We start from the raw sequence: 12,097 nt of genomic DNA on the forward strand, positions 1-12,097 counted from the left end.
CTAAATCCATTTATTACAGTTTGGTTTTGGGAAGTTTCTCTTACATAGAAGTTAATCATGAGATCATTTCGAACCTAGCGAAGTAATCAACTATGCTTCATTGGTTATGGTAGTGTGGTTTTCACACATTAAAGATGGTACTGAAAGCTACTTGGGAATCACTTGAAAGTACTACCACCTTGTGAGGAATATTTCAAGACTATTGAGTTTTTTACACTCTACCCTTGCGTGTACGTCTAATATGCGACTGTCCCCCTAGGTCAAGTTGTTGTACGTGGTAACCTTAGTGACCATAATCTTAGGGATCTTAGTTAAGGTGATAGCGGGGGGAAGTCCCTCTTATACCTAGAACAAATGTTGACTAGACTCACTTGGGCCTTCTCGGAGGGTACTTCACACAAGATGGTATATGTGAAGTTACTTGCACTAGGTCATGACCATTAAGTAGGTTTCAATGTAATGGGTTCCACCCACTCTCTCTCTAGCACATCGATTTCTGCAACAGTGGGTCCCATCACCAACTAGTGATTTCGCTATGAGTTTTTTTTTTGCATGATTTTGAATCCTTATATTTGGTAGCGTGTGTTATATTGTTTTTTTTTACTTTTTAGTGATACCTTAGGTGTAAATTGTGAATTTTATTGATTAATCATGTTAAAATTATTAATTAAAATTCAATCTGGCACATTTACCTCGACATTCTTGTAGGGCGTAGGGTTTACCCCCTGAAATTATACCTAAAACATCCAACACTATGAGACGTGCAGCTGTAAAAATTGAATTAATAGAATTTGAGACAATTCAAATAGAAATAGTAGAACCTAAAGTAACCTAAACTTTAGAATTAGAAACAATTCAACTTGAACCTGAAGTAACTCAAACTTTAGAACCAGAAATAATTGAACTTTAAACTAAAGTAACTGAGTCTGAAATTTTAGAACTTGATATACCTGAATAGAGGTTCATTGAACTAGTAAATTTAGAAATACACGTTTCACCTTCGCTTGTTTTATTTTCTACTCCTCTACCGATTAGGTCTCAAGAAATTGCAACTTCAAGTGATGAAGTAGATAATTTACCACCCAATCTATTAAGCATTAGAGATGTTACTAAAGAGTAAGTTCCTGCAAACCTTCCTCTTACTACAGGGCCATTTTTGGTTGTTAAAATTACATCTCCTTCTTGACTAGATTCTTGGTATACAACTCCTTTATCTTATTTACCTAGGTTAACTCCCTGATTACACACTCTTTTATCTTTCTTGCTTAGGAAATCCATGGCAGAACCTTCAAATGTAAATCAATCTCCATCTTCTCTTGAGAGTAGGTGTAGCCAAATAAGTACAAATTCCATGGTTATAGGACCTCCAAAATCATTTATATATGGTGGACCCTTTGTACCTGTTGGTGATCCGATTTTTTTTTACTTCATTGATGCATTCAGAATTGCATTTAAAAGAGCATGTAACCACAAGTGCATACACATCAGAAGAGGGAAATAAAAGGAAACCACCAAGAGAAATAAACACAAAACTTGATAACGGTGTTCACCCAATGTGAGCTACATCTCCATTCACCAAAAAAGCGCCGGAACATCACTTCATTAAGAAAATGATTAGTTGCCAACTTGGTGCTACGTGGCACACTCTGATTCATCTGTACTGATGACTAAGTTATCGATGTCATCTGCCATGTGTCATCTACTGATTGATTATATGATTACCATACTACTACATCATCATCCATACATATGATGTCAATATTCGTACTACTGATGTTAGCTTCCACATGGCATCCCTCAGGTCTTACCCGCAAAAGTTTTAGTTGTTTCTCAACAACTTCAGTGGGCCATAACTTTCACATACGATTTCAAATTGAGGTGTCATTCACGTTGTTGGATTCATAACAATGAGCTCTTTAATTTGATAAAAAAATTTCTAAGTTTCAAGGACTTAAAAAATTTAGCCTTTCTGGATCCTTTTGGATCATCCCCCTCCACTGAGGGGCTTTTTGTCCTCCCAAAGATTGAACACAATCTACAATTTGTTGTATCCCCTCATGTGCATAAAAATTTCCCTGACAGGCCTCACTTCTTTCTCCTTCACCTTTGTACTTTAGAGCCATAAGTGATAAATGAACACCTGTAATCTATGCAAACATGTAGTACAACTTGAAAAATACAAGTTTTTATAAGACCAAACATGACCTAAGAAAACATCATAGTTTCCAAGAGTTTATAACACACTTAAGGACAATTTTAAATCATAACATAAACCAATACCCAAACTATCAACTAAAAGGGCCAAAAATATCACCATGTTTCACTCGTAAGTGATGGAGAACACTTCATCACTATTACAAATATCTCACAAATGTAATTTACAAAATGTTTCCATGATGGTCTAATATCTCTAATACCACCATCTTTCATTCAAAAAAATGAAGGGTTCTTTTTGCTATAGTTAACTCTCTTGAACAATTTCACCAGTTGATTCCTTCATAGGTTATTTCTAGTCATGGAGTACGCAACATGTGGATTTCTAATGTCCATCCTTGTTGTAGTGACTGAAATGGTTCTTCCTCCCCCAAAATTTCCTAACATTCTTTGAGCAATTGTTTTTGGTGCGTCCCTGATGAGGAGAAATTCCTTTGGAATCCTCACTATCACTAAAACATTTTGATGCACTCCCAACATTCGTTGTTGTTTCATCACTAGTTGTTTTGGAGCATCTTCCTCATAATGAAGGAGCTTCATTCCATTGAATTTCTTCTTTGTTATGTCATCATGCCATTATCCCTTGAATTCCACAATTTTGGAATTCATAATGAAACACTTGTCTCTCCACATGATTGGTGAACCTTACAATGAAGATGCCATTAGAGAATTTGAAGGATCTTGGATATCCTATCCTGGAGATGTTATCTTATTGACTAATGTATGATGAGGCTTGTATTAGATGACTTCTTCCTTTTTCCATAAATATCTTTTGAGCATTAAATGAGGTTTCCAAGAGATATACACTACATAGATATAGATATTCTCCCAGACATATTTCATGTTATCTATGTCATGAGTTTTTATATCTAATTCTTCTACCATGATGCCATTCTCTAATATGATGCATCCTATCTTATTTACAAATCTTCCTCTCTATAATTTACACAATATAAGAATTCCTTTTAGTGAAGGAGCTTATCTCATTCATAGTAGAGATCTCTCACTTCCTCCTTCTTAGGCTTCTTTATTTTAGGTTCTTTCATTTATTCAATAATATGATCTTCTTCCTTGTTTCTCTTGTTATTGTACCTTTTATGTTTAGGAAAATATCTTCTATAGTTCCCATATTATTGACATCCATAGCGCTGCACCTTAGCTATGTTCTTTCTTTTCTTTTGAGGACCAAAATTTCCCTTTCCTTTTGTCATAGCAACATATGCTTGATTCTTCTCATTTGATCCCACATCCTTTTTTGCCTTCAATCTAGTTTCTTCAATCTTTCATAATGACCATAGATCTTGGAACATAGTGGCTTCCTTCTTTCCATAAATGCTTGAAGTGAAGTTGCCTCATTCCTGTGGTAGTGAATTCAATACTACAATGGTCATTTATTTGATAGAAATTATCTCACCGAGATCTTGAATTTGATCTCTTATTTCTAAAATCCTCATAAAATATGAGGTTATTTCTTCTTCCCTTGAGATATTCAATTTGTAGAGTTCTTGTCTTAGAGAGATAACTTCTCCTGTAGTACTTACAGAAAACAACTCTACAAATTTTTCATATATTTCTTTTGAACTGTCTAATTTTGATACATATGGGATAAGATAGTCTTTGATGGATTCTATGAGAATCCTTTTGGCTCTCACTTCCCCTTTCATGTATTTATCAGGTGCTTGATTATGTACTTTGGGAGGTTGGGTTATTGATGTTATATAGGAAAATGACCTCCTCATCAACTCAGAGGATAAAGACATGATGACTAAAGGACTGACCAAGTTCACAGGCCCAGTTGTCAAGCTAGTGTTGTTTAGACACTATCAACCTACTTTATAAAGCTTCTTAGCAAGCCTAAGGGTGCGTTAGTGCATAGGGTAATTGTACTTGTTATCTCGGGAACAACGTTAGTGACCCTACATTAGTTTCTATGGCTCAAAGGAGCGAATTGACTGAGAAAATATCCCTAGATTCTCTCCTATGTCAGCTCATAAAAGCAAGGAAACATCAGAACTCGACCTGTTTGGGGGAATTACTAATTCCTAATGGAGTATGCAAACGGAAAAGAGCACTAAATCATGGAAACATCACTGCTTTTGCCTAATGGAACTCATGAAGGACTTGGCAACCCTAACCCTACATGCTATATATGCAAGGCTTGGGCCATTGTGAAAGAGGTCGAACCATTTGAAAGGATTGCCTATTTGACTATTGAGCAGAGTCTCAGACTAAGGCATCAAAAGAGGTTAAGAAGGGAGAGAGAGAGAGGAGATGGAGGGGTAAGGGAAGGCTGATGCAACTGATGGTTGTAATCACTCTTTCTACATCAATATAGAACTGCAGTTGTGTTGTCCACTCCATGATGTTGGTAGTATAACTTGTTTATATGCTTATCTAATATCTTCTAGCATGAGTGGCTTAGTTATATGCAACTAGATATCTTTTATATGTTCATGCATTTGTTTATCAAGGTTTTATGCTGTGATATTATGCTTGTCTTTGCTATGTGCAGGTTCTAATATGGAGCTAGCTCAGGGGTCTTTCGCCTAGCTACATTGCACTCTCTAGCAACACCACACTAAGACTCGAGGCAATAATTCCTTCTCGCTTGGATATTCGTTTCTTAAACATAGATATGCATGTACCTTTGTGGCAGTTGCAGCTAATCTGACTATCTTCTGTGGATCCTGGGAATATCCTTAAGGGTTTTCTACATCACCAAACACCCATGCATTAATCCCTATAGCAGAATTGGTGACTCCACTAGGGACTACACTTAGTTCCCAGTTTTTCCCAGAAAGTTCCTAGATCTCTCTTTCTTCCAGGCCTTCTTGTACTTCTTCATTCCCTTTCCGACCACTCAGGACCATACAACACCCTTCTCTCAGTGCTCAGCCCTAGATCTGATCCCCACAACCCATTTTTTGAGTATTTTTCCTCACTAACATAGGTTACTAGTGAAAACAATGCTTTATAAAGCACTGTTCCCTCACAAATAGAGCGTTAGTGCTGAAACTAACTCTCTGTAGCCTCTAGTACAGAGTGTTAGTCAGCCATTTCTTGATAAACAACTTACCCTGTGACCTCATGGGTTGGGAAATTTGCTTGTAGACTGATCAGGGATCTGCAGCTGCACTTGTTTGACTGATCTGTGTCCTGAACATTTTTTTTTTAAGAAAATAACTTTACTTCTTAAAGTTTTTGTTTTCATTAAAAAAAATAATAATTTTTTTTTACTATTTTCTACTTAGCTGGTTAGATCTGCTTTATTTGGTTTTAATAGTTGTTAGTGAGAATTGAAGTTTTGTCGGTTATGCTAGTGTTTTACTGAATAAGATGCATGGTATAAATATTGATGTATGAATGACTCTCCCTTTGTAGAAGATTCTTATTCATCGAAACTAAAAATTTACAATCATTGTTTTTACATGATTTGAGTCAGAGTCCCATATAATTTCATATGTGAACACCTCTACCGAAGACTCTAACGAAGTACATTTAAAATCTACCTAATAAAATCAATCAGAAACTCTTTTTAGAGTAAACACACTTTAGTTTAGGCTAGGATCTTGGGATAGGAAGTGTGAGTTAACTGCCCAAGATCATACACCGAAATTAGTGTCATTAAAGAGAGAAATCCTTCTACACTCATACTATCCGGGACCACTCCAGTAAAAGAAAAACTAAATACGGGACAACATCGGACTGTAAGTGAAGGTAGCCCACCTTGGCTTACATCTCCTTTGGGTATTTTGTGTATTGGGAATCCCTTCGGGGATATCGGAGCTAAGTCAGGGCCTCGGGTATCCTGCCCACACAATGTACTATCTATGACTATGTCCCCCCCAGTAGTGTCTATGATTTGAGGTATCCTTAGTGGCCATAATTTTAGGGATGAACACAAGGTGACTGGGGCGGGCTGCCCTGGTACCTAACACAAACGAACCTACTCTATCTTCGGTTTTTGGGAGGGTGCTCATCTTCATGAGAGTACTTGGCCCCTTAATCTGAGGTTTGGGCGAAGCTCAAGAGTAATCGTAATTGTACATTTGGCCAACTCTCTCTGTTATTCATTCTGATACTGGGTTTCATCTCCAGTGATCAGTGCTTATGAGACTGGGTCATTTACCTCTACTTGTTGATTGATTTCCTTAGTGTATTTTTTATTTTTGAAGTGCTAGAGTGTTATCACCGAAACTTTAATAAACATCACTGTAAATTTTACTGATAAAAATTATCGGCCACTGTGACTACATCCGGCCATTTTCGTCAATCTAGATGGTTGTTAGGACTTCCCCCACTCACTGTGGAGGATCCACTGAGCTCCAGTGAAATAGATTCCCTGTCTTCGGGAAATCAGTCTTTGAGATATAACACAAAATTAGTTTGGACATCCCATGATTCAAGCTTACCAGAGGATTTCTTTACTGAAGGATTTCTTCCTCCATATAATCCTCTACTCACGAATCCGTTGGGCCCAATCTTGGTTCCCATTGCATTTGTATCTCCTTTGTCTTCAGTTGGAACATTTCCACCCATCCTTCTGACACTAACGGTTCGTGGGATTTTGTGGACACTTTTGGCCCACCACCACCTCCCCAGTTGACAGTCAGTACCCCACCTCTGATGGAAAACCCCGCTATGCCATCTGTCCTAGGTTCAAACCCTATGGTGACACCCACCACGAGTAGAACCTAGTACATTTCTGGTTTTTCCCCTTTTGTGTCAGCCCCTGGACCTTCGACAAGTGCTACATATAGCGCTCCTTATAACACTCAATATAGGATGGTTAACATGGGTCCCTTCAACCAACAATATGGTTGGCATCCATTGTATAGTTCTAACCCCCAGATTCAGGTATCTGGGGCATTGTTCCAATATGCATATACCGGCTGGGAGCGTAACAGTTCCCCCTCTATTTTCAGGTATGCATGGTCAGTCATTGATTGACATGAACCCTCCTTATGTCAGTCAAGGACCTATGGTTAGTTATGTGGCAAGCGAGAACCCTCAATAAGGTCGCAATCAATCCATAGGGGCATCCTACTCACAACCTCAAAGGAGTCAAAGGGCTACTCCTTATCCTGGGGGCACTTCCATCCCTCAGCCTAATAATCACTATGGAAACCCATAGTACAATACCATACCCCAAGGCACTTACTATACCACACAACTTGTGTATAATATTGGAAACAACACGATGGGAGGACTGCAAGGATCCTCAAGTCATATGTCATCGCCTTGGTCCGATTCGGGGGCATCAAACACCTTGCCTTTCTTGGCAATGCTTGATATCCCCGACTTGTACAAACTTACAAATGACCCCATCTATCATGACTTACTTTGGCTGCCAATCATGCATAAAATACCGAAAGAAATCCCGAAGTTCGAAGGGGAACAAGGGGAGGATTCGGGTACAAACATCACCACTATCATCTATGGTGTGTTTCTAACTTCATGGTGGATGATAGTATCTAGCTACGTCTCTTTCCCCACACCCTTACTAGCAATGTAGTCAAGTGGTACATCAAGTTACCATGCGTGTCAGTCAATATATTCGGCGCTTTAGTGATGGAATTCTTAAAGCACTTCCCACTACCCATCCGCTATGAAACTGGGATGGAACTCCTCACTTCATTACATTAGGATACCACCACCCACATCTCTAATCATATACATGAATGGATATGTAGGTGGAGGTTAGTCAAAGCTCCCCTCCCAGACTATCTATTAGTGGATTGGTTCCGCAAGTCTCTACTCCCCAAAATCACTAAAGATGTCGCCTTAGGTGGTGTGGTCACAAAAGACCAATCCATTCGTCATGCTCGACACTTAGATATGATATATTCACAGTCTGGAACTCTATACGATGTAATTCCCAATGCCACTCACAACTCCAATGTTCTTGCTACTCAGAAACCCGGAGCGCACATCGATGGGATTATCGACGCAACCTTCAGGGCTACTGTAAAACAATTCAGCGATCACATTGCCTAGATTTCAGTTGACCCCTCTACCAAATCGACTACTCTTCCTAACATGCGATAAACTTTGTGCAGTCTACACAAAAACCCGGTGGTAAAAACAAGGATAATAAGAAAAAGACCGCTCCTTCTAAAGAGCAGTCAACAAAGAAGCACAACCCAAAGAAGAAGGTTGTTGAACCCTCTGATGATGGAAAGGATAAACTCATCAGATTCCCTTGCAAAATCTATGCCGAAGGCCACATGACCTATCGTTGTCTGTGTCTTCAAGAGTGCACATATTTCATTGCTAAAAAGGACATTGGCAGGGCCCTTGCTGTCGTTAATAATCCTTTCCCTACTCAACAACAGCAACACCTTATTTCAAACTAACCCCAACCCCTACAAGTTGGAAATGGAAATTTGTCACATCCTTCAGCTAGTGAAGCACCATCTACGATTGTTGGGAACGGGTTCCCCCAAGGACAGTTTTGGGGCTAAAAACCCATGTTTTGGGACAATTTTGCAATAAAGCTTATAAAGTCTCCACATTTTGTGGTCGCGGAGCGCGAAGGTGTCAAGGGTCATAAAGGATTATCCGCCCTTATTTTGTAAAGTGTAAATTTGGCTGTAAAGACCCACCCATGATCTGCGGACCATGAGATTGTATAAAAAGAGATAACTAAGTAAGCTCAAGATGGGATAGCGAAGAATGAAGTGAGGAGTTAAGCATTAGAGTCTAAGTGTTCTTGGGTCTTAGCATAGTTAGAGAATCTGTAGCTAAGTGTGCAGAGGCCTAGGGTGGAGGTCTGCATCTGAGTGCGCGGACCCCTGCATTTGAGTTCGCAGGGCGGATAGAGTTTGTATTAACTTAAAGATATCAATAAAGAGAAGTATTTTGCAATTACAGTGTATTTAGTTCTTGTTAATGCATCTGCTTATATTTTGTTTTGGGTTTAATTTACAATGTTTATGTGATGCGTGAATATATGTGATTATATTGGTTAATTGAACGCAAGTAAGAATATCAGTTTACACGGTGCTAACTGTGATTGATTAGTAAGATAAGTAGAACACTTAAGATAACTTGGGAACCTATACAATATGTTGTCATAGCTGTGCAGAAGTACCTGGATCATGGGTTAAGGCTGCGTGAAGGTCAATCGTACACCTTCGGGAGGTACTGAAGGGAAGAATAAGGGGGTAGACTTCCAGAGCCCTAAGGCTTAGTGACCTGCACGAAAGTAGGGGTTGAGGGTAAAAACCAACATCACGACCATCTTAGGGTGTGGAAACTTGGTTCCAGCATCCCCCCATACTGCTTCGGGTGAGACTTCAGTTCGCGCTTGGCGGGCTGATGCCGAATTTGTTTGGATAACTAACTCTGAACCTAGGTTAGGCCCCACAAAGCGAACAACTGTTTACACCTTTGAAATGGTAGATCTACAAACCAGAACCAAATATTATGGAGCTCTAGTCACTCATGTAGAGGAACCCTCCTCAAGTCAAAACCCACCATCGCCTAATGATATTCATATCGAAAGGTCGGTTGTTGATCTTGTGATTTTCCCCCCTAAAGGGGCACTTCGTTGCATAACGCACAATACATCTGTACGTGCCGCCCAAAACTACAGTATTATAGAAGATTTTGGCGCAAGCTACATCAGTTATGTTGCTGCTCGAAGTATTACAAACTTGTCCAGCATAAAGTAAAGCTCTGCTTTCGGCTATTGGTGGTCTTGACCCTTAGGATTCCATGCTTGCAATTTTCGACATGGAAAAATTTAAGCCTCCCCTTTCAGACTAGCTTACAGTTTAGGTGCAAATATTTTCGAAAGGAAAAGGAATATATAGAACTGTCATTGACGAAGGTGCTTCAACCTACGTAATGTCGGCTTCATGTTGGCTCACTTTGGGTTCTCCAACCCTATCTCCGTCGTTGAATTCCCTTAAAGCTTTCAACGACCACACTTTCATCCCAAAAGGTTACCTAGCTAGCTACCCCATCACCTTTAATGGGAAAACAATAACGGTGGACATCGAAGTCATACATAGAAACCTCAACTATAATCTATTGTTGGGTTGCAATTGGACTTAGTCATGACTGCCATTGTGTCTACTGTATTTCGCATCATCTTATTTCCATTAGATGTAAATATAGTCACAATGGACCATCTGTCCTTTTGCACCCCTCATTATTACCCATTACCCAATGGCTCTATACCCTTAGTGGGTGGTGTACCTGACTCTTACATCAGTATCGGTACTGGTCTATTGAAGGGATCTTTCCTGATGGGTTGTTTCCCTCTTCTGCTGCCAATGGTTCCACAGATGGTCAATATGGTTTCATCCATTCCTCACGAACTGACCTTCCTTGGATCTTACCAACCACTTCAGAAATTGAAACTTACGGAGTACAAATGCCATTCTCACCAGCTAAATTGGCCTACCAGGCCATTTAATCTGCACCATAATCTTTGGTCAATTTGGTCACAGCCAAAGGTACCACTTCCCCTCCCATAACTGCTCCTTCTTTCAATCTCATCAATCAAGTACTACCTACAAACGAAGCTATTAGAGGGTTCATGTGTTTATAAGAGCGACCTTGGGGGGGACTCTCACCATCATGTGTTGATATCTGATTCAAACACGATGCCTCTTCAAATCCTATAATTTAATGCACCTGAAATCGTTTCCTCACCTTACACAACTATCAAAACTTTGGACTCGGAGGGAAACATGGGAAATATTTCAAAGACATTGCTCATCGATATTTCTATCACGACATGCATTGTAGAAAATATCTAGTTGGAACAGATTGTAATCCTAAAGAAATTGCAAGCTTCACCTGCCTTTTTAAGGACTTCCACGATGTTTTCCCTTGGTTTTATGAGGAAATGCATGACATATACCCTTCTATTGTCAAGCATGAGATCAAGAAAGATCAAGCATTCTCTTTATGGTATTTTTCTTGCTCGTTAATCCGAAAAATCATCAAGTCTCCTTCTTCGGGCTCATTAAACTACCACGAAGTAGAATGACCATTCTTTTTATGGTATTTTTCTTGCTCGTTAATCTGAAAAACCTTGAGTCTCCTTCTTTGGGCTTGTTAAACTACTACAAAGAAGATATGAACATGTTCTTTTTTGGGACTTTTTCTTGCTCTTAAACTGAAAAATCCCCGAGTTTTTCATCGTCGGGCTCGTTAAACACTTACGACGACGGTCCGAGCAACGCTTTTTCCCTCTTTTTCTAGTTCATTAAACTGAAAAAGATTGATTGAGCATTCTTTTTTGGGACTTTTTTCTCGCTCATAAAATTGAAACAACCCTAAGTTCCTTCTTGAGGCTCATTAAAAACTTATGAAGAAGCTCCGAGCATGCTTTTTAGGAAATTTTCTTGCTCGTTAAATCGAAAAAACCCCGAGTTTTCGTAATTGTGCTCGTTAAACACTTACGACAACGATATGAGCACTTTATTCTTTTGGGACTATTTCTTGCTCTTAAATAGAAAAATCCCCAAGTTTTTCCCTTCTTCGGGCTCGTTAAATCTAGGAAGAAGGAATGAGCAGTTCTTTTACATCTTTTCCTCACTCACTAAACTGAAAAAGATACATTAAGTTTTCTTCATTTGACTCGTTAAAATTCGATGAAGATATTGAGTTTGTCATTGTGTGACTCATTAAAATTTCACGACGAATATTGAGTTTACTTCGTCTCCTCGTACTCGTAAGAAAACGAGGCAAAAATGTATTGAGCATAGGTTTCTCTTTATCCAGACTCAGTAGATTAACTCATGGAAAAGGAACCGTTCTGGGTATACTATTCAACTTTTGTCGCACCCAGTTAACAACTATGACAAAGGGACCACCTTGGATTCATTCTTTACGATATTTTTAGACTCTCGAAATATGAGAAGAC

The sequence above is a fragment of the Pinus tabuliformis genome, chromosome Q (genome assembly GCF_031772625.1).
Source record: "Pinus tabuliformis cultivar Carrire ecotype Pingquan chromosome Q, CPIR1, whole genome shotgun sequence".
NCBI classification, from domain to species: Eukaryota; Viridiplantae; Streptophyta; class Pinopsida; order Pinales; family Pinaceae; genus Pinus; species Pinus tabuliformis.